General features: G+C 37.9%; 1 protein-coding gene across 1 annotated transcript in view; it reads left to right on the top strand.

The window, feature by feature from the left end:
- Positions 1 to 21794, top strand: part of R3HCC1L (R3H domain and coiled-coil containing 1 like) — an 87414-nt gene that overhangs the window by 17358 nt on the left and 48262 nt on the right. Inside the window, exon 2 of the mRNA XM_067709760.1 lies at positions 1819 to 1927. The gene's annotated coding sequence lies outside the window, so the exon portion shown is untranslated. The remainder of the gene's footprint in view (positions 1 to 1818; positions 1928 to 21794) is intronic.

Here is a 21794-nt window from a genome sequence, read left to right as displayed (position 1 = left end):
CTTTTATACCAGTTTGTTTATTCCTGCATCATTATCACACTTTTAACTATAGAGGCTTGATAGTATATCAAGGGCCAGCTTTAAAATTTTTTATGTTTTATTGGCTATTCTTACAAGTTTATTTTTCTGTTGAATTTTAGTATCAGCTGTCTGTCTCTGTAAAAAAGCTTGCTCATATTGAGATTTTTATTGGGATTACATTACATTTATAAATTAATTTAGGAAGAACTGACATCTTTATGATGTTGAGTTTTCCATCCAAGAATGAGGAATATCTTTCCATTTGTTCAAATCTACTTTTTGTCTTTCAGGAATGTTTTAAAGTTTTCTTTATATTGTTTTTGAACACTTCTTGTCAAATTCTCCATTTCTTAAAAACTTATTAATATGGTTTGTAGATTTTTATGCCAATATTTGTAGAACTACATTATTCTTTTATTTTAAATAAATTTATTTTACTTATTTTATTTTTGGCTGTGTTGGGTCTTTGTTGCTGCACGCGGGCTTTTCTCTGGTTGCGGCGAGTGGGGGCTACTCTTCGTTGTGGTGTGCAGGCTTCTCATTGTGGTGGCTTCTCGTTGGGAGCACAGGCTCTAGGCGCACGGGTTTCAATAGTTGTGGCACACGGGCTTAGTTGTTCAGCGGCATGTGAGATCTTCCCGGACCAGGGCTTGAATCCGTGTCTCCTGCATTGGCAGGCGGATTCTTAACCATTGCGCCACCAGGGAAGCCCCACATTATTCTTTTTAATGTCTGTATTGTTTTCCATAGTATAAATGTACCATAATTTAACCTGGCCCATATAGATGGACATTAAAGTTATTTATAATTTTTCACTATTATAAATAGTTGTGGAATAAGTATCCTGTAGAAATCCAGTTATTTCCTTATGACACATTCTTTGAAGGAGAATTGCCTGGTCCAAAGGTCCTTTGATATATAAAAGATTTTGAAATATTGTTAAAATGCTTTCTACATTAATAAAATGTGTACCTCCATGAACAGTGTGGAGTCCTGTTTAGTCTGTACTTACCAAAACAGGACCTTATTGCTCTTTTTTTCATCTTTACCAGTTTGATGGGTAAAATAATATATTTATTTTGGATTTCTTTGCTAACTGATGTGATTTATTTTTTCTTTGCTAACTGATAAGTTTTATTTTTTATTCATCCATCCAGCCATCCACTCAAAATATTGTTTGTTTTTTTTGTTTTGTTTTGTTTTTTTTGCGGTATGTGGGCATCTCACTGTTGTGACCTCTCCTGTTGCGGAGCACAGGCTCCGGACGCGCAGGCTCAGCGGCCATGGCTCACGGGCCCAGCCGCTCCACGGCATGTGGGATCTTCCCGGACCGGGGCGCGAACCCGTGTCCCCTGCATCGGCAGGCGGACTCTCAACCACTGCGCCACCAGGGAAGCCCCACTCAGCATATTCTTATTGAACATCCACCATGTGCCATCCTAAAAGTTAGAACTATAGTAATGACTAGAAGTTGAACATCTTTTTGTGTTTTCATCATTTGTATTATTTTCTTATCTCTCTCTCTCTTTTTTTGATGGCAGTTAGATGTTTTGTCCCCCTCAGACTAGTTCTCAGAGGACTGAGAATGAGAGAAGATGACATTTCCTTATTCTGTTTTGTTGTTGAGCTTCTAAAAAGTGTGTGTTTATTTTCAATGCACTTTCTATGGTAAATCATTGTGTTAAACTGTTAGTATTCATGAAATGAGATCATGAAAGTTAAATGCACAGACAGGTGTCAAAGAAGTGATAACTACATATTTTTATAAAAATAATTTTTATTACTGTTATTTTCCAGGTGAGGCTGCTATCTGTCAGAAGGGAACTTTTTGTACCATTTGCCTCAGACACGGTCTATCTGCACGTTCTAGAGTTTTATTATTCAAAAAATAAATGTCACTTATTTGGTAAGTCAGTTAACTATACTTATGTATATTTTAGAAATATTGTTTATTTACTCTGTTTGCTTATATTTTGTTTTTTAAGTGTCATTTTATTTTGTAACTCTCATGTAAAACAAGTTTGAAAGTGGCAATATCCTGAAAGGCGTTCAGGGTCTTTTGAAGATTTTCTTGCTTCTATTTACTGTCTTTCTTAAATTTTGGTTTTGTTGTAGAGAGAACAGGGGCTGGTTAAATATTGGAATTATTTCTCAAAGTTGAATTACTATCTTTGCTCTTTTCAGTCTCTTTCTACTGTAAGAACTGAGAATTAACATCCTTCCTGTCCAGCTCTAGCTTCCCTGTAGTTCAGTTAGGGAGCAGCAAAGATGCAGTTTTATTGTAGAGGTTTGATGAACTGATTCGGGAAGACTAGATGGGCAATTAAATCCTCAGTACAGCATAATAAAGCAGAATGAGTAATGCTATCAAAGAACTTAGAAATGAAAACTAATTAGATAACTAGTAAAACTGATTTTAATTTTTAAAATATTACTCTATAGGTGTTTATTTTTAATTAATTCCTTTTTCTAAGAAGACTTAAGTTGATATGACCTGCTGTTTTGTGAGAGGTTTTTCTTCCCCACATCCTCTGATGATCTTTTCAGTCTGTTCCAGCTTCTGACTCTCATGTGTAGCCAGTGGCAACCGGGAAGCTGATATATAGGATGAAGGAGTTTTCAGAGGGTCAGGCACAGCAACTGTCAGAAGATGACTGTACTTGTGTGCTGCTGAAGCACATGGCAAAGAATTGGATGGAAACTATAATGAAACAATACTGGTGATTTCCAGAATTTCCTTTTAATGTTAATATTGAGAGCTGAGCTTAAAACAAAGTACTGTCAGATAAAATTTAAGGATGAGGAGCCATAGGCACAGAAAAAAGGGGAAGGAAGATTCTCCTTTGATATGTTTTTTGGTAGCCTCTTTGCTTCTGTTAGCATTGGAAAGCTGACTTCAGATGTTCCTAGATGATGTGCATGGCTCGTGTGAGTAGAGGCATGGGATTTCATTGTACCTGACTCTGAAACGGCCCAGATCTCAGAGCAAACCAAGTGAGTTTTAATCTTGGTTATTTAAAATCTCCTTGTACCTGTCTTATTGAGAGTATTATTTTTTTTTAAGAAGAAACTAATTTGCAACTGGCTATAAAGAGCGACATTGTGTCCAGGCAAATGCTGTCCTAACACACTGCGCTGTCCCACAGGGGTAATTCTCAAGTCCCCAAACACAGTGCTGACAATCTGTGGCAGCCTGTGAATTGTTGGGCAGCAGTTGGGGAGGATGGACAGCAGAGTGAGGTGGTCGTGTGCAAGTTACAGAGGAGATGGGAAGGGGGAGAAATGAGAGAAGAGCAGAGCATCTCAGGTTCTGTGGGCAATTAGAATGGTAGCTATTCTCCTTGTTAGCTCTGCTGATACAATTGTGAAACGAACAGCTGGAGTTGGTTTTGGTGGGGTAGAAGTAGTGTGTTTTACTTTTCCTTTCAAGCTGTTATTGTTTCATTCTGTCTTCAAAACTGTAAGGTTAGATGTTCTATTGATGAGAGTAGGGATTGGATGGATTGAAAAGTTTTGAAGAGACTAGAAATATCACTTCATGCTGGAAAATGAAACTATAAAAATCAGTGTAATGGGGATGGGTCTTATCTTTTCTAGGAACTGTTACAATGGTAGTAAGGCCAGTTACCATATTTAGATCCAGAATGACTGGGCTTTTATCTCAGACAAATGTATATCCTGTTACTTATTTGTTTATTAGATTTTATACACATATACATATATCACCAGCTATTTGTTTCAGAAACACTTGGCCAACTATAGGAGTCTTCATCAGGTATCAAGGCATGAGTTTCTGGGTATTATTTGGATTGTGGAGTAGAATATAATGTGGGGCAGGCTTTGGTTCAGTTCTTTCTCTGGTTCTGAGAATGGCTATACAAAATAAGTGTATTTGATTGCTCCCCTAGATGTAATGTTTGTTACTGAGTACGGGATTAGACTTGGGGCACATTGTTTTGGAGCCCATCCCTCCTGTTGATCCTGTTTCTGGGTTTTGGTTAAATGTTACACTTGCTCATTGATACCATCGGGTTAAGCAAGCATAAGAGAAATGTCAGTGTTAACATTGTGTGCTGTCTCATCACATTTACCTGATGGTACCTATTAAAAAAGATGACAGGGTAAATGAATGGGCAGATGGTGTAAGGGAAGGTATGGAGAACTAGAGACACAGTAATAGTATCACTTCTCAGGAATTGTCTGTATGGTCTAGACTTGACTCTCCATTGCTTGGGGTACTGAATGTCTAAACCTAGTGTTGAAGGCCCTCCAGGCTGAAAACAATCTTTCTGGCAGAATGTTCCACACTTTCCTATATTGAACCTTGGCTCTAGTAGTTTCTATAGCTGTCTCCAAAATAATGCTTTTTTTAAAAAAATTTATTTTTTTAATTTATTTATGTTTGGCTGCGTTGGGTCTTTATTGCTGCACGTAGGCTTTCTCTAGTTACCGCGAGCGGGGGTTACTCTTTGTTGCGGTGTGCAGACTTCTCATTGCAGTGGCTTCTCTTGTTGTGGAGCACGGGCTCTAGGTGCGTGGGCTTCAGTAGTTGTGGCACGCAGGCTCAGTAGTTGTGGCACACAGGCTTAGTTGCTCGGCGGCATGTGGGATCTTCCCAGACCAGGGCTCAAACCCGTGTGCCCTGCATTGGCAGGTGGATTCTTAACCACTGTGTTACCAGGGAAGTCCCAAAATAATGCTTTTTGCTTACTGCGTCTTCAAGTTGTTCAGGCTATTCCTTTTACTTGGAATATCTCCCTTCAATTCTCAGTCTACATACCAGCTTCCAGTTCCTCCTACCTTATGACATCTTCTTCAGCTATTCCAGGCCCTAAGTGATAGCTCTCTTTTTATCATTTACAACTTTTCTCTTTGTTTGGCAATTATATACTACCTTAAAACAACTTTTTTTGTTTTTCTAAAATTTCTTATCTTCCCAATTAAGTAGAGATAACTTAAAGAGGAGGCTACATTATTCATGTGGTTCAAACCATGTTCTTACCTGTGGTCCAACTTTACAGTTTCCACTGTCCCAGCATAGGTCTCAGTACAATATGTGCACTTAATAAATATTTGTTTGCTGCAAGAAAATACCATCACCTATTGTTAGCTTTTACCAACCTTTAACATTTATCTTGCTTTTTGTATCATAAAAATAATAGATTAGAATAGGATTTGGTACCTGAGCCATGTTTGTTCAGTAGATTATTCTACTTTGAAAACCTTTTGTAGCACTCTGTACAGTCTTCCTGATCCTTAAAGGGGCAGTTCTCTGAAGATATCACTGTATTCTAAGATAATTGTTTGTTATTCTTGAAACTCTAATTAGTAAACTTTCAATCTGCGTATAAGAGAAGCTTTTATTAATTATCTGATGTTTTCTTTGCCTGCTTTAGAATGAAGCTTGCTTCTTTTGGTGTCTCAGTTTCTTAGCCACATTTGGCTTTCACACTTGGTACTGTAGCTACAAAGAGGAAGGAGACATAGAGTTGTTGTAACTATATCTCTAACATAAGTACTCCATCTCCTTTACAATTATTCTCTTTTTTTATTATTGCACTTTGGTATTTCTGTTTTTTAAAACTGTGCTATGCTTTGTTTTACCCCATTTTTTAGAAGGCATGTATTCTAGTCTACTGTAGTAGTTAAGTGCAGGGACTTCGAAATCCTAACCAACACTTGGAAGCTGTGTGATCTTAAGTAAGTTTCAGATTTCTCATCTGTAAAATTGAGAAAATAATAGCTACCTCTTAGTATGTACTTGGGGTCAAATGAGATAACATATATAAGACACTTAGCACAGATTAAGCCTAGTAGTCTCTACTTTCAAAATTTACTTAATGGTTTATTAGCTTTAGTTTGTGAATCCTAAAGGGGAAAAAAAATCAAGCTTAATGTATGTCAGGTTTGAGGCACAGCCCTGAAAGCCTTATTCATTTCAACTCTTTTATTGTCAAGTATAGGATATCAATGCAACCCAGGATAGACCCAGGAGAGGAACTAATTTCAAATAAGTCTAGAAGGACAGACCAACCTCCAGATGTATAGTGAGGGAAAGAAATTTTAGGAGGGAGTTTTCCTCTCTCCTCCCTACCACCAGGTATATATACAGAGCAGGTAGCAGACTTTTCTCTCTACATTTCTGTTACATATTATATTGCTGTTGTTCAGTTATATTAAAGCTTTGATCTGACTACCTTTTGAGGTGGTCAACAGTAGGTGCAAACATTAAATTTGGAACAGTTAAGTTGGTGAACCATGGGGTTACCACATCAGTGGAGTGTGAAAGAGACTAAGTTGCAGACTGTTTCCCAGCCTGTAAAGCATGAAATCAGTTGGTGCCAATACATGGCGACTGTGGCCAGTGGAGTGTAAAATAAATTGGGAGCGTGAATTGTGTTATGTTGTAAGAAAAACCTTTTCATGCCATAGTTTGTTTACATATTTTGGGGCCCTCAAGATCCCGTTGGAGTCATCTATCCAGACAATCATCTTTCATTGTCTTGATACTCAGATTTTTTGTGAAATGTTTCTTCCAGTTATGCAAGCTATATTCTTTGTTCAACTGCATGCACAGAGGCGAAGGCTGTAAATGTCTGAAGCAGACTAATATTAAAATACTGTAACTGTTATATTCTGTTTAAGATGACATCTGAAAATACCTTCTGCAGCAGGTATTTTATGTACAAGTTTCTTTTCTTTTTAGATTCAGATTTGAATGTGTACTCTATATCCTGCTTTGAAGGCTTCTGCAGTCTAGGAACTGTGTCATCAGTTTCACTGGTCATTGTTCCCATGTGCCTCTGGAGAAAGGGAAGTATGTAGAGAAGGGTAACGTTTTCAAATGGTCAGGGGAGTTGGCAGGAAGAAGTATAGAGATTATTCTTACGGGGAATAGAAGAGAGGGAATTCCTCTCCTGACACCTGGTGAGGTTCTTCACCATATGGCTTTGAGGATGAGGCAAGGTGAATGAGGAAGTTTCAGAGATAGTAGTAGATTATTATTGTCACACTTTTAAGTCTGGAAGGTTATTGGGAGTAGTCATGCCATGAAAGCATTAATCTTTCATTCTTATCCTAGTTGATTTTCCTGTTTTACTGCAGCAGTCTTTGAGCTCTCTTTGGTTGCTATGCATTTATACAGATTCTAAGCAAATTGTTGATATTTATGAAATTAATAGATGATTGTAAGAGATCATCTTGCTGAATATCAGGCAGTCTAGTGTAGTAGTTAAAAGCAGGGACTTTGAAATCCTAACCAACACTTAGAAGCTATGTGATCTTGAGTTATTTAAGCTTCAGATTTCTCATTTGTAAAATTGAGGTAATAATATTTACCTCATAGTATTATAGTTGGAATCAAATGAGAAATTAGATATATGAAATATGTAGCACGGTCCCTGTCATATCTAAGTCCTCATTGAATGGTAGGTAGCTGTTTAATTTTTCTTTCTCTTCCTCTGGTACTACTGTTGGTACTACTTTGCCACTACTTCACTTTTGCTTGTAGAGCCTACACCTTAATGGAACAGAAAACGTAATTAGATGTGATTCACAGCAGCAGATTTTGAAAAATATGTCACTGTTCTCTTGCTTAATCTATTGCTTAATAGATCTTTCTTAACCAAATAGAAACTCTATAAAAAGACTTTTTAGTGAAAGGAAAGGATCTTTGTGTTGGCTTGAGATAGCCTTGTAAAAAAATTGATTATTCTAAAGTGTATTTGGTTAATGCAAATAAAACAGCTTTTCTATGAACTTAGGGAGTATATAGAAATAAAGTAAGAGTTTAAGGAATTGTCATTCCTTATTATTCACCTAGCACCAGTTATTTTTTCTGAGGAGTTGCCTTTTTTTGAATTCCTAGGAGAAATGTTTTGTCTGGTCCTAAGAATAGTTGTAGTAGAGTTCTTGTCCAATGTTCGAGGACATTTTTGTGGGAATGGGAGGGAAAAGTCATCCTGATCATTTACTAATGAAGATGTGCCTTAGTGTGAATAATATATTTGGTTTTGATGTGTATTATGTGTTTATTTTTTTTGTATTTTGATGTGTATTATGTGATTATTTTTGCAGCACAATTGACTTCCTGATTAAACTTTGCTCAGCTAGTATATCCTGAGTATATATACTAGGTGGAAAACCGATTAAGGCAGCTATGATGGTGATAAAACTACTTAGTTTAGTTGATGGGAGATCTGGGTTCTGGTCTCACTTACCACTCAAACAGCTACAAGTCTTAAGTAAATTCCTCAAACAGTTTCCTCATCTTTAAAATGAGGAGGTTATAGGACATGATTTTCCAAGGTCTTTTTCAGCTAGCTGTAAGGTATAAAGATCTGTATGGAGTAGCTTGACAATCAGGAAATGCAGCAGTGACACATTTTCACCAACAGAGGGTGAAGTCCAATCAGTCAGCTTGTGCTCTGTATTTGACCAGTATGTGACAAGCTTGGAAATTAAGAGGACACATTGCTCCTCTATCCATTTAATTTAAGTTGTGGAGCTTCTTGCTGTTACGATTCTACTTGAATTTGACATCTTTCTGCTTTTCTTCTGCTTTTTTTCTTTTCAACCTTCTAGGTAAAGAAGGGAGAAGAGAAAGGTAGCGGTTTCTAGTTGTCAGGGATTCATCTAATTTTGTTCTCTAAGGTAGAGAGTGAGTCTCAGATGACCCATTGGCAACTTTGATGGGAAGCACAATAGTATGAGTGGCTAAATTTAAATTACTTGTGGACACCTTCCTCCCCACAAACACACAGGCACACATACAAGTGACATTCAGTCCTTATTACCCTCACTCCCTCTGAAATCCCAAGGATGAAAGTGGGATGTCTGAGAAATATAATAAAATAAGCACAATACTTTTAATTGAAATCTGGGTTCCAGTTTTGCTTTGCTACTTAGTATCTATCTAACCATGCACATTACAAGCTCAGATCCTCAATTTCTTTATTTGAATTCTGACCTATACAATCTTTTTCAATAATGTAATTTAAGATTCTGTAAAAATTCTTTAATGTTTATGTGAAGGACACTGCTATTCTTTTTTTTTTTTAACATCTTTATTGGGGTATAATTGCTTTACAATGGTGTGTTAGTTTCTGCTTTATAACAAAGTGAATCAGTTATACATATACATATGTTCCCATATCTCTTCCCTCTTGTGTCTCCCTCCCTCCCACCCAACACTGCTATTCTTGATAAGACATTATAATTAAGCAATATCTTATAAAAATAGCACATGATTTTTTTCTTTTTCTTTTTGCTAGGAATAGAACTATAGGTGTTGTTAAGGCACAAATATTAAAGTATTAAACTAAACTACCATTATGGCAAGAAGAACGACAATTGCCACTCCACTGAGACATTTTTCTAACCCCCAAAACAAATACAAACAAATTCTTTGAACATTGGCTCAGAGTGGCAGTGAGTCAGTCAAGAAGGGCAGGACCAGGAGCCAAGCCAAGCTGATATGGGGTATAGTTGATAGTGAAGCATTTAGAGAAGTCATCTGGGGATGAGTGAGCTTAGAAAGAGAGGGCATGTGGGGTCTAGGAATCTATATCACAAAGCTGGATTCAGAGTCCATTTCTTTAACCACATGAATGGAAGTAACTTTGATATAGAGTCCAGTTGTATGAGTCTGAGGGCACAGGATAACATGGAAGGAACAAAGAGGGCATGTAGTCCAAATAAACAAGCTGAGATAAGTGTCTAGAAGGTGACAGACAAGTGGATGTAAAAGTGTGCTTGTGAAAACAGGCAAGGATTAGTACTTATGATTTGATATGTACACAAGAGAGTAGAAGCCAGCCAGGCGAGCTAGATAGAAACAGCATTTTAGGATTATGTGCAGAAGACAAAATTTTAATCTATCCTGGTTTTAATCACCCTCCTTGATGTTGGTAGTCATGCCAACTTGGTATATCCAGGGCACCACACGTTTGAGGCTAGCGATTACATATCATTGACAAACTCTGCATGGTTTGTATGCTTCTAATAGCTTCACACTCCAGTGGATATGCATAGTCACAGATCTGTTCACTACAACTGCAGAATTCATTTCACAGAACTGGCTAGTAAAAAATTTGGCAGGCAAGTTAGCTTTTCAAGTGCTCCTAGGAATGGAGCCCAGCTGTTGGGCTTTGAGCTGTTGGAATTCATTGGGTTAGCAGCTAGAAAGAATGGACTGTAACATTTTCAGCCTAGTTCCTGACAGCAAAGCAGAGGTGTTAGAATTTCTGTTCTAAAGGTTTACACTGCAAGTAACTTAACCTTATTGCATGTCTTAATATTACTGGGCTTCTGACCGTTGAAATATGGCTTGGATCGATGGTGGTTTGGAGAAAGTAGAAAGAGGGCTATCCATCATTCAGAGGCTTCATAGAAGCTGCCTGATAATGCTGCTTTCACCAAGCAGCCATCTGTCCATCCATCCATCAGTAGGATGAAATGAGATTTAGCGGAACAGGCAGCCGTAACTCTGAGACACTTTCTAACCAACGCTTGCAGCCCTGGCCTTAGTCTGACCACAGAGCACCGCGCTGGGGTCTGGCGGGATGTGACAGCAAGTGCAGTCACATTCCCGCCACTGCCAGCCTAGAGTGTGTTCAGTACGAGGCTGAAGCACAGCCGAATCTCCCATACAAATTTGTCTAAACTTTGGGTGACGAGCAAACAGTAATTCTCTTTCAGGTCCATTCTGTTTTACAAGTTGAGCAGACTCTTTTGATGGAGAATGTTTTGTTTGACTTGGAGAAGAAATAGAATTAAGAGCTGATTTAATTCTCTGGAATCCTACCACACAGTTTAGCCTTTAACCCATGTCGTATATTGGCAGGTGGCTTTGTAAATGCTAATGAATCAGGAAGATCACCTTTTTCTCAATTGTAAACACTGTGGGTACTTCTGCTGGCAATTCTCAGTTCGTCATGGTAATGAAGGATGAGGCTAAATTAAATTCAGGGATAATTCAATGATTTTATTTTATACAGATTCTTTTTCCTCTAAAATTGAAATTTTTACCTAGGTTGTTAGAGAGCAGAAATTGCTTATTTCTCTCTACTCTGTATTAGTGGTGCCAATACGAAAGAAAGGAAAATGTGGACAGGAAAAAGGGTAAAAGATTAGAAGCAAGAACCTGGATTACCCCTAAAAATAGATAATCAGACTCTGAGTATTGAATGTTAACTGTTATCTTCCTGCTTTTCCAGTGCACTGAGACTTCTGAGAGCCTCTTGGTCAGTATAGCTCTGTGCTCATGTTACCTATCCTGGTGACTTCCCTAGCCATGGCCACGTTCCTTGACTGTTTTCTTGCAGTGGTCACTTTAGACCTCAGCTCTTGCCCTTTGTTCTGAAGGCTTGCTTTTCATTTTAGATTGGGGGAGGGGTCGAGGGAGCCTAATGTACCGGAGATGCCTCGGAAATGAGAGCCTTGGATGAGTTCCTGGGCCTATTGATCCACCGGCAGTTTATGCATCCTGACATTCATAATCTCAGTAGGCTGCTGATGTTCCTGATTAATGGGCCCAGGGGCTGTCCATCCGTCACTTCACATTAATTACCGAAGAGGTGTTTTTCCAGTGATTTACCTGACAGCGGGCTGTGATAAATACCCCTAAGCAGAGTGGGCAGTAATTTATCACAAGGCCGCCCCCCCCACCCCCACTTACCCTTCCACCTAACCACGGGACAGCATTGGGACCTGACCAAAGAGTGCCCCCTCCCCATAAGCTATCTATCTCCATAATTGCTTGTGGATGCATATTTATTGGGGCATGGGAGCTGGCAGATAGCATTCTAGAATTTGTGCTAAAGATGATGAAAAATAAATCTTCCTAGTAGGAAGAGTAGTAACTGGTGTTTTTTCATGGGGCAGAGAAGTATATATAAGCTGCCTTTCTGTTACTTTTAAGAAATCTGATGGAAATATTGCCTGCCCTACTGTGCATGTCCTGTAATAATTGCTCTGTGAGCTTTAAAGAGGGGAGAAAGCACAGTTTTGTCTTTTTGATGTTTGTAGTCTGTTCAGGGAGAATCTGAAGAAATATGAGAAATTAGAGAACATTTCAAGGCACTAATATAATCTTGGGGGGATTGGGATAGAACTCCAGGGTTCCATTTCCTACTTTGTGGCCTTAGAAAGTGAAATTTAGTTAAATATTTAAATATTTGAGCGTTTTCCATGTGTCAGACATTGTATTCAACTCTGGAAATATGAAGATGAATGTGATATAGCAGCAGACCTCAGGGAGCAAAGTCTAGTGCCCCTAGCTTTAGTCTCTCAAGCTATAAAGTAAGCTTTTCCAGAACGTTGTGTAAGTATTTTAAATTAATTTAAAATTAATCTGAAATTAAAGGGATTTAAAATTAATTTAAAATTAACTTCCACTTAATTTTTTTTTCTAAATATTTGTTGAGTACCTTTTGTGTTCCTGAGGATACAAGAAGCATTTGAGAAACAGTATCTGCCCTCAAGAAACTATTATAGAGTATGAGAATGACATTCATAAGTAAAACAGGAATATAAGGTTGTTTATAATGACAAATGAATACCATAGGTAATGAATGAATACCATAGGTACATGAATTCACAGAAGGGTGAAATCAGCGTGTCTTCAAATAAAGATGTACGTCTTTTGAATGACTAGTAACTAGGAGTGTTTAAGCTGAGATAATTCATGGAGGATATTTCAGAATTTGGAATGAACAGATCATGAGGCCATTTGGTACAGAATGGAGGATTTGTGTCTGAGAGTGGAAGAAATATGACTGGAACAGCAGATTGACACCAAATCATGGAGAGCCTTGAATGCCGGCTAAGTTTAGTGACTCTAGTGAATCACTAAGGTTTTTGAGCAAGGAATTATGAAAAAAGGTGTTTTAGAAAAAATTATTATATATTCATGTGCCAATGTCATTTGGAATTGCCAGAGTATCTTAGAATACACCCTTCTTTTCTAAGGTTGTTCAGAATCAGAATATCCAGATTTATATAGCTCCCTGAATGCAATGCAAAGAATTGTGTTTTGGTTATATATGGAGTAAATAACAGACAGTCAAAGGAGACCAAGTTTTACAGTTTTTACTCATGCAAAGTTGAGAAGACAATGGAAGTTTTAAGTAATGACTGCACAATTAAATTAGGAAAGACTGTAGCCTGAAATCCTGAGCGAAATTGATCTTTAGTCATGCTAATATAACATCATTGAGGCTGCACTGCTTACTCACTGTATAAAATAGGTATATTTTAAAGGCAAGAATCAAAAATTAAAGAGTCAGTGGGGTCAGCTATGTTTTGGTAGGAATTTCTAGAGAATGTGATTATTTTTCATTTAAAAAATTAAGATATAATTTATATGAAGTTCACTTTTCTTAGAGTACATTCTGTGAATTTTGACAAAAGCATAGTCATATAACTCCCACACAGTTAATATACAGAACAGTTCATCGATCCAAAAAATTCCCTTGTGCCCCTTTGTAGTCAACCCCTTACTTGAACCTGAGCTTCTGGCAACTGCAGATACATTTTCTGTCCTTAAAGTTTTGCCTTTTCCAGAAGTCATATAAATGGAATTGTATTTCCCTACTGATATATATGATGTTGAGCATTTTTTGATCTTTATATCTTCTTTGGTGAAGTATTGTTCAAATTGTTGTTTGTGGGCTTCCCTGGTGGCGCAGTGGTTGGGAGTCCACCTGCCAATGCCGGGGACACGGGTTCGTGCCCCGGTCCGGGAAGATCCCACATGCCGCGGAGCGGCTGGGCCCGTGAGCCATGGCCGCTGAGCCTGCACGTCCGGAGCCTGTGCTCCACAATGGGGAGGCCACAGCAGTGAGAGGCCCGCGTGCTGCAGAAAAAAAAAAAAAAAAAAAAAAAAATTAACAAATTGTTGTTTGTTTTTGGATATTATGTTTTAAGAGTTCAGTATGTATTCTGGATAAAAGTTCTTTCTCGTTTATGCAGTTTGCAAATACTTTCTCTCCGTTTGTGGTTTGTCTTTTCATTCTCTTTTAACAGTGTCTTTGAAGAGCAGAAGGTCTTAATTTCTCTGAAGTCCAGTTTATTGATTAATTTTTTTAAAGGTTATGAATTATGCTTGTTGTGTTGTATTTAAGAAATCTTTGCTGAACCCAGAGTCACAGAGATTTTTTCTCCCATATTTTCTTCTAGTAGTGTTATAGTTTTAGGTTTTTATTTTGTTTGTTTTGTTCATTTGTTGTTTTTTTTTTCCCGTGCCCCGGTCCGGGAAGAACCCACATGTCGCGGAGCGGCTGAGCCCATGAGCCATGGCCGCTGAGCCTGCGCGTCCGGAGCCTGTGCTCTGCAACGGGAGAGGCCGCAACAGTGAGAGGCCCGCATACTGGAAAAAAAAAAAATACTATATAGGCATTTGTTTGTGTTGGTTTACCTTGGGGTAGCATTAGGATAGGGAAAACTAGGCAGATTAAAGAGATAAGCAGGTATGAAGATCAGTGGAATTTGTCGATTGAATGTAGAGGGTGAGGGCAAGGGAAGACTTGAAGTGTATCCATAAGTCTTGATATGTTTCTGCAGAACCTCCAAATCTTCTTCCTCTTTTGAGAGGGAGAGTAGAAGAAAAGATCCTTGGTTTGCTTTAATAAATACCACCATTCATGGCCCATGCATGATTCCACATTCATTGAGATTTTGGGTGAAAGTAAGTCAGAAAAGGGGAAAAGGAAAATATCTAAATCATATCTAAGTCATGACAAATAAAATTTTCTTCCCTGGTCGTTTTTGAGTGTTGAGGAAAAGAGAAGCAGTTTGATACCTTCAATTTTGATGTTTAGCCTGTTGGCATATAAACAAATAAAATCTGCAAACTGGCTTTCTTGTTCTTTTGGAACAAAAATAGCATACAATTGATCTTCTCAAAGAGCTGGTCCATGCAGAGAGAAACTTACTGTATTTAATCACATAATTTCCTTGTTTTTCCCAGACGTTTTTACTCAGCATTTATTGTGGTAGATATTTTAGAAACTGTGTTAGAGAGTTCAAGTCTTCTAAGACTCCAGAGTTATCTAAGGTAGTGACCAGCACCACTAATAGCTGTGGCAAGTTTTATACAGAACAGTGTGGTGGGTGCCAACAGTGTTTTCCTGGTATAGGAGGGACAAAGTCTAATTTTCAGAGAAGGGAAAGTTAATGATAAACAGCACCCCTGTGATTCAAGATTTCAGTGGTTAAGGTGGGACGATATGTGTGGAGCTCATAAAGGTAAACAATTTTACTTCTCAAAGTGATGAAGTTAACAGTAACCATGGTATGTTAGCACAGTGTTAAAGTTAGGCATCTATGATTCAGAAAATTCAGAGTTGTTTTGTTGAGGATATACTATGGGAGGCATAGTTGGAAGCAGTCAAAACTTGGTTTCACTTATGGCTCCTACATGCTAGTTGTGTGACCTACAGTTTTAGTTACCTTATCTGTGAAATGGTGATAATAACTATACATACCTCAAGGAGTTGTTATGATGGTTAAATGAGATAATATATGAGCACTTAGCACAGTGCTTCCACTCATTGACTTCTTTAGTGCAGGACAAATACTCTGTAGTTTTTAAGATCCAATATACTATAAGATTTTTTATAATCTCAGAAATATTCGTAGTCTTAGTGCTTTCCAGTATTTCTTGTGATTGGGATATGTCTCTGTATCTACCTGTAAAAATGGGTAATACTTAAAAATGTAGAGCATCATTTCTTTAATGGTGGCAGGACATTGTGGTTTTCAAGAGTGAACCAGGTACAGGGGACAGGCCTTTAATCTGGCTATAGTTTGATTTTGCTCTCATCATTAGTTTGCACATAAGGCCTCTTTCTGTAAATATATTTATATCATGTGTCACATATACAAGTTAAGAAGGGTCTATATTAGTAGGAAAATAGCTAATGAGTTGAATTAAAAAAAAAACACAACGGTAAAGAATTCTTAACTTTGATCAAGAATACACATACCTTTCATCTATTCACAGTCTCAAGTTAAGGAGAAATATCTGAGTTGATATTACTTTGTGTTAGGAACATTTGTTTTTATCCTCATTTTTTACCAAACATTTATTGAATGCCATCCATGTGCCAGGAATGGTGTTGTGCATTGAGGATTTAAAAATGATAAGGCATTTCTTACTTTCAAGGAGTTCAAGGTATAATTGGAGTCAGACAAGCTAACAGTTTGGTATGACAGTAGGGAGTTGAAAATACCTAACCCATATTTTCTCAAAGAATATTTATTGAAATCTACAGCATGCAGCAGGCATTCAGAGATCATTTAGGGCTGTATCTCAAAAGGAACAGTCCAAAACGATCCTAGGCAAGTAGGTCTTCAAATGGCAATGGGCAGTATTGGGGTTGGATTCACTATAGGACAGGCACAGTGTAATCCCAGACAAGGTTAGACCCCTGAAAACTTCCTGATCAGTTTTGTTGACCCACTGGTGTTCCTCTGGCTTTTCACTTCCATGGCTCCATTATGTCTTTTGGAGTAGCTTTTGAAGAGAAAGGAGGGTGGTTAAGGTTTCTCATTTCTGAGACATCAACTGATTGATAGTTATTCCTAATATTTTTCTTTCCCAGAGCACTGTAAGATATTAAAGTGGAGGGCATTAAACACTGTTGTATTCATATTGTATTCATATTGCATACATAAGGCAGTTATGAGCACAAACGCTGGAGTTATATTATCTAGATTAGAATCAGGCACTTTCTAGTTCCTTGGCCTTTGACGTATTATTTAACATCCTATGCCTCATTTTCTCATCTGTAGAATTGGACTGGTAATAATCTCACTTTGTAGGGTTGTTGGGAGGCTTCAGTGAGGGTGTTAACTATTTCGAATGTCATCAAGTAAGCTACATAAGATTTGGTAAGTGGCCAAAATAGGTATCATAAAGTTCATATATTAAAGTTCATAAACTTTGCTCAAATAAGAAGCATCTCAGATCCTTACTGAGAAGCCTTTTTATTCTTATTTTGTATATAATTTGAACACGCTGGAATTTACAGTACCTGTTAGATTCAAAAAAATAAAAATGCTTAGAGTGGCAAGAAGTGACAGGTGGTGAAGAGACAGAGACAATAAAAATCCTGTACTCTGCTAAAAAAATAGTAAACTGAGGTCATAATATAGTTGCGTTGTCTGTGAGGTGAGAACACATTCTTTCACAATGAATAAGGCCTTGATGTGTCACTCAACAAGTGGCCAGTTTAGCAGTTTGAATAGGACTGTTTGACTCCTCATTTGCTTCCCATTAGTGAATCTGTTTACCTTTGAGTAAGGGCCTCTAAATGAATGTTTACCTGATTTAAAACCTTTTTTCTCTTCAGTCCAGGTATGTTAAAGAGAAGGCCTAGATTCACTAATGTCACACATTATTGTCTTTATTCTGTTAATTTAAATCACAGCATATATTTTATAAACCTGGTTTGAATGGAAGAATAAACCAGGTGGATGTAGAAATTATTTTGTGTTTTCAAGTGTGAAATATGTCATTGTATTAACTGGTGCAAGTGCATTTATGGAAGGATGCATTAAGAAAACTACAGCAGAATCAATTGTGGTTCATTAACAGATTTTATAGTTTTAAAAATATGAAACCATTTCTTTGCTGTCCAAGTATAATTTATCATGTTATTATATCACACACAAGTGTCTCTTTGTTGTGTTTGGATCAGGTTTTGTTTTTTGTTTTTTAAGTGAAGCCCTTTTGCAAAGGGAGGACATTTCTTGGTTTCTTGTTTGTAGAAATGTGCTTGACACTGGGAGTGCTGGAACTTGAAAGTGTGCAAAGATTGGGTATATCCCTCATTTTATTATTTTACTAAAGACTTCTGGTCAGGTGATATAATCTGCTAATTTTTCACTCATATTTTACTTTTTCTTTTATCTTGCTCCACAACCAAAATTGCAAATCAGTTGAAATAGAGCATGTTTTCTATCCCTGCTGTGAAAATTTCTGACATTGAATATGCTGTTTTAGAATAGTTTTTCAATCAAGTGAAACAACTTAGTGAATAAATTGATTTTAAGTTATAAGAATCTAAATTTTTTTTTAATTAAAAAAGTGAAATGGAATAGATTTTAAAAAATAAGAGCAGTGCGGGAACAGTCATTGACAGGAAGACACTGGAACTCACCAAAAAAGATACCCCACATGCAAAGACAAAGGAGAAGCTGCAATGAGACGGTAGGAGGGGCGCTATCACAATAAAATCAAATCCCATAACTGCTGGGTGGGTGACTCACAAACTGGAGAACATTTATACCACAGAAGTCCACCCACTGGAGTGAAGGTTCTGAGCCACACGTCAGGTGTCCCAACCTGGGGGTCTGGCAACGGGAGGAGGAATTCATAGAGAATCAGACTTTGAAGGCTAGCAGGATTTCATTGCAGGACTTTGGCAGGACTGGGGGAAACAGAGACTCCACTCTTGGAGGGCACACACAAAGTAGTGGTCTCCTATCGGGACCCAGGGGAAGGAGCAGTGACCCCATAGGAGACTGAACCAGACCTACTTGCTAGTGTTGGAGGGCCTTTTGCAGAGGCGGGGGGCAGCTGTGGCTCACCAAGGGACAAGGACACTGGCAGCAGAAGTTTTGGGAAGTACTCCTTGGCATGAGCCCTCCCAGAGTCTGCCATTAGCCCCACCAAAGAGCCCGGGTAGGCTCCAGTGTTGGGTCGCCTAAGGCCAAACGAGCAACAGGGAGGGAGCCCAGCCCCACCCATCAGCAGAGAAGCAGATTAAAGTTTTACTGAGCTCTGCCCACCAGAGCAACAGCCAGCTCTACCTACCACCAGTCCCTGCCATCAGGAAACTTGCACAAGCCTCTTAGATAGCCTCATCCACCAGAGGGCAGACAGCAGAAGCAAGAAGAACTACAATCCTGGAGCCTGTGGAACAGAAAACACATTTACAGAAAGATAGACAAGATGAAAAGGCAGAGGGCTATGTACCAGATGAAGGAACAAGATAAAACCCCAGAAAAACAACTAAATGTAATGGAGATAGGTAATCTTCCAGAAAAAGAATTCAGAATAATGATAGTGAAGATGATCCAGGGCCTCAGAAAAAGAATGGAGGCAAAGATCAAGAAGATGCAAGAAATGTTTAACAAAGACCTAGAAGAATTAAAGAACAAATAAACAGAGATGAACAATACAATAACTGAAATGAAAACTACACTAGAAGGAATCAATAGCAGAATAACTGAGGCAGAAGAACGGATAAGTGACCTGGAAGAGAGAATGGTGGAATTCACTGCTGTGGAACAGAATAAAGAAAAAAGAATGAAAAGAAATGAAGACAGCCTAAGAGACCTCTGGAACAACATTAAACGCAACAACATTTGCATTATAGGGGTCCCAGAAGGAGAAGAGAGGGAGAAAGGACCCAAGAAAATATTTGAAGAGATTATAGTTGAAAACTTCCCTAACATGGGAAAGGAAATAGCCACCCAAGTCCAGGAAGTGCAGAGAGTCCCATACAGGATAAACCCAAGGAGAAACATACTAAGACACATAGTAATCAAATTGACAAAACTTAAGGACAAAGAAAAATTATTGAAAGCAGCAAGGGAAAAATGGCAAATAACATACAAGGGAACTCCCATAAGGTTAACAGCTGATTTCTCAGCAGAAACTCTACAAGCCAGAAGGGAGTGGCATGATATACTTAAAGTGATGAAAGGGAAGAACCTACAACCAAGATTACTCTACCCAGCAAGGATCTTATTCAGATTCGATGGAGAAATCAAAAGCTTTACAGACAAGAAAAAGCTAAGAGAATTCAGCTCTACAACAAATGCTTAAGGAACTTCTCTAAGTGGGAAACACAGAGAAGAAAAGGACCTACGAAAACAAACGCAAAACAATTAAGAAAATGGTCATAGGAACATATGTATCAATAATTACCTTAAACGTGAATGGATAAATGCTCCAACCAAAAGACACAGGCTTGCTGAATGGATACAGAAAGAAGACACATATATATGCTGTCTGCAAGAGACCCACTTCAGACCTAGGGACACGTACAGACTGAAAGTGAGGGCATGGAAAAAGAAATTCCATGCAAATGGAAGTCTAAAGAAAGCTGGAGTATCAATACTCATATCAGATAAAATAGACTTTAAAATGAAGAATGCTACAAGAGACAAGGAAGGACACTATGTAATGATCAAGGGATCAATCCAAGAAGAAGATATAGCAATTATAAATATGTATACACCCAACATAGGAGCACCTCAATACATAAGGCAACTGCTAACAGCTCTAAGAGAGGAAATCGACAGTAACACAGTAATAGTGGGGGACTTTAACACCTCACTTACACCAATGGACATATCATCCAGACAGAAAATTAATAAGGAAACACAAGCTTTAAATGACACAATAGACCAGATAGATTTAACTGATATTTATAGGACATTCCATCCAAAAACAGCAGATTACACTTTCTTCTCAAATGCGCACGGAACATTCTCCAGGATGGATCACATCTTGGGTCACAAATCAAGCCTCAGTAAATTTAAGAAAATTGAAATCATATCAAGCATCTCTTCTGACCACAACGCTATGAGATTAGAAATGAATTACATGGAAAAAAACGAACAAAACACAAACACACAGACACTAAACAATACGTTACTAAATAACCAAGAGATCACTGAAGAGATCAAAGAGGAAATCAAAAAATACTTAGAGACAAATGACAATGAAAGCGCAATGATCCAAAACCTATGGGATGCAGCAAAAGCAGTTCTAAGAGGGAAGTTTATAGCTCTACAAGCCTATCTCAAGAAACAAGAAAAATCTCAAATAAACAATCTATCCTTACACCTTAAAACAACTAGAGAAAGAAGAACAAACAAAACCCAAAGTTAGCAGAAGGAAAGAAATCATAAAGAACAGAGCAGAAAAATGAAATAGAAACAAATAAAACAGTAGCAAAGATCAATAAAACTAAAAGCTGGTTCTCTGAGAAGGTAAACAAAATTGATAAACCATTAGCCAGATTCATCAAGAAAAAGAAGGAGAGGACTCAGATCAATAAAATTAGAAATGAAAAAGGAGAAGTTACAACAGACACCGCAGAAATACAAAGCATCCTAAGAGACTACTACAGGCAACTCTATGCCAATAAAATGGACAACCTGGAGGAAACGGACAAATTCTTAGAAAGGTATAACCTTCCAAGACTGAACCAGGAAGAAATAGAAAAAATGAACAGACCAATCGCAAGTAATGAAATTGAAACTGTGATTAAAAGTCTTCCAGCAAACAAAAGCCCAGGACCATATGGCTTCACAGGTGAATTCTATCAAACATTTAGAGAAGAGCTAACACCCATCCTTCTCAAACTTTTCCAAAAAATTGCAGTAAGGAACACTCCCAAACTCATTCTATGAGTCCACCATCACCCTGATACCAAAACCAGACAAAGGTACTACAAAAAAAGAAAATTACAGACCAATATCACTGATGAATATAGATGCAAAAATCCTCAACAGAATACTAGCAAACAGAATCCAACAACACGTTAAAAGGATCATACACCATGATCAAGTGGGATTTACCCCAGGGATGCAAGGATTCTTCAATATATGCAAATCAATCAATGTGATACACCACATTAACAAATTGAAGAGTAAAAACCATATGATCATCTCAGTAGATGCAGAAAAAGCTTTTGACAAAATTCAACACCCATTTATGATAAAAACTCTCCAGAAAGTGGGCACAGAGGGAA

Source organism: Pseudorca crassidens, chromosome 16, assembly GCF_039906515.1.
Source record: "Pseudorca crassidens isolate mPseCra1 chromosome 16, mPseCra1.hap1, whole genome shotgun sequence".
Taxonomy (NCBI): domain Eukaryota; kingdom Metazoa; phylum Chordata; class Mammalia; order Artiodactyla; family Delphinidae; genus Pseudorca; species Pseudorca crassidens.
The sequence above is the reverse complement of the archived record's forward strand: the minus strand, read 5'-3'. Positions and strand labels throughout refer to the sequence as shown.